This window comes from Arachis stenosperma, chromosome 4 (genome assembly GCF_014773155.1).
Source record: "Arachis stenosperma cultivar V10309 chromosome 4, arast.V10309.gnm1.PFL2, whole genome shotgun sequence".
Taxonomy (NCBI): Eukaryota; Viridiplantae; Streptophyta; class Magnoliopsida; order Fabales; family Fabaceae; genus Arachis; species Arachis stenosperma.
The window spans coordinates 84,727,173-84,729,029 of record NC_080380.1 but is presented as its reverse complement, the minus strand read 5'-3'; the positions used below and the strand labels follow the sequence as shown (position 1 = coordinate 84,729,029).

Sequence of the window (1,857 nt, the reverse complement as noted above, 5' to 3'; positions counted from 1 at the left end):
TTTGAGAGAAGCTCTTCATGCTTCCTCTCCATGGTGACAGAGGGACATCCTTGAGCCTTAAACACAAAGAATTCTTCATTCACTTGAATGATCAGTTCACCTCCATCAACGTCAATCACAGCCTTTGCTGTGGCTAGGAAGGGTCTGCCAAGGATGATGGTTTCATCCATGCACTTCTCAGTCTCTAGGACTATGAAATCAGCAGGGATGTAATGGTCTTCAATCTTCACCAAAACATCCTCTACAAGTCCATAAGCTTGTTTTCTTGAATTGTCTGCCATCTCTAGTGAGATTCTTGCAGCTTGCACTTCAAAGATCCCTAGCTTCTCCATTACAGAGAAAGGCATGAGGTTTACACTTGACCCTAAGTCACACAGAGCCTTCTTGAAGGTCATGGTGCCTATGGTACAAGGTATTGAAAACTTCCCAGGATCTTGTCTCTTTTGAGGTAATTTCTGCCTAGACAAGTCATCCAGTTCTTTGGTGAGCAAAGGAGGTTCATTCTCCCAAGTCTCATTTCCGAATAACTTGTCATTTAGCTTCATGATTGCTCCAAGGTATTTAGCAACTTGCTCTTCAGTGACATACTCATCCTCTTCAGAGGAAGAATACTCATCAGAGCTCATGAAGGGCAGAAGTAAGTCCAATGGAATCTCTATGGTCTCATTCTGAGCCTCAGATTCCCATGGTTCTTCATTGGGGAACTCAGTGGAGGTCAGTGCACGCCCATTGAGGTCTTCCTCAGTGGCGTTCACTTCCTCTCCTTCCTCTCCAAATTCGGCCATGTTGATGGCCTTGCACTCTCCTTTTGGATTTTCTTCTGTATTGCTTGGAAGAGTACTTGGGGGGAGTTCAGTAACTTTCTTGCTCAGCTGTCCCACTTGTGCCTCCAAATTCCTAATGGAGGACCTTGTTTCAGTCATGAAACTTTGAGTGGTTTTGATTAGATCAGAGACCATGGTTGCTAAGTCAGAGGGGTTCTGCTTAGAATTCTCTGTCTGTTGCTGAGAAGATGATGGAAAAGGCTTGCCATTGCTAAACCTGTTTCTTCCACCATTATTGTTGTTGAAACCTTGTTGAGGTCTCTCTTGATTCTTCCATGAGAAATTTGGATGATTTCTCCATGAAGAATTATAGGTGTTTCCATAGGGTTCTCCTAGGTAATTCACCTCTTCCATTGAAGGGTTCTCAGGATCATAAGCTTCTTCTTCAGATGAAGCATCCTTAGTACTGCTTGGTGCATTTTGCATTTCAGACAGACTTTGAGAAATCAAATTGACTTGTTGAGTCAATATTTTATTCTGAGCCAAAATGGCATTCAGAGTATCAATCTCAAGAACTCCTTTCTTCTGATTTGTCCCATTGTTCACAGGATTCCTTTCAGAAGTGTACATGAATTGGTTATTTGCAACCATTTCAATTAGCTCTTGAGCTTCTGTAGGCGTCTTCTTTAGATGAAGAGATCCTCCAGCAGAGCTATCCAAAGACATCTTGGATAGTTCAGACAGACCATCATAGAAAATACCTATGATGCTCCATTCAGAAAGCATGTCAGAAGGACATTTTCTGATCAATTGTTTGTATCTTTCCCAAGCTTCATAGAGGGATTCTCCATCCTTCTGTCTGAAGGTTTGGACTTCCACTCTAAGCTTACTCAATTTTTGAGGTGGAAAGAACTTTGCCAAGAAGGCATTGACTAGCTTTTCCCATGAGTCCAGGCTTTCTTTAGGTTATGAGCCCAACCATATCCTAGCTCTGTCTCTTACAGCAAAAGGGAAGAGCATAAGTCTATAGACTTCAGGGTCAACCCCATTAGTCTTAACAGTGTCACAGATTTGCAAGAATTCAGCTAAGAAC

The 1,857-nt window shown here is 42.3% G+C and overlaps 1 non-coding gene across 1 annotated transcript; it reads left to right on the top strand.

The window, feature by feature from the left end:
• The first annotated feature begins 1,544 nt into the window (after positions 1-1,544).
• Positions 1,545-1,652, top strand: LOC130978762 (small nucleolar RNA R71). The gene has a single exon (XR_009086378.1). It is a non-coding gene; the product is annotated as a small nucleolar RNA R71 (small nucleolar RNA).
• The last annotated feature ends 205 nt before the right edge of the window (positions 1,653-1,857 follow it).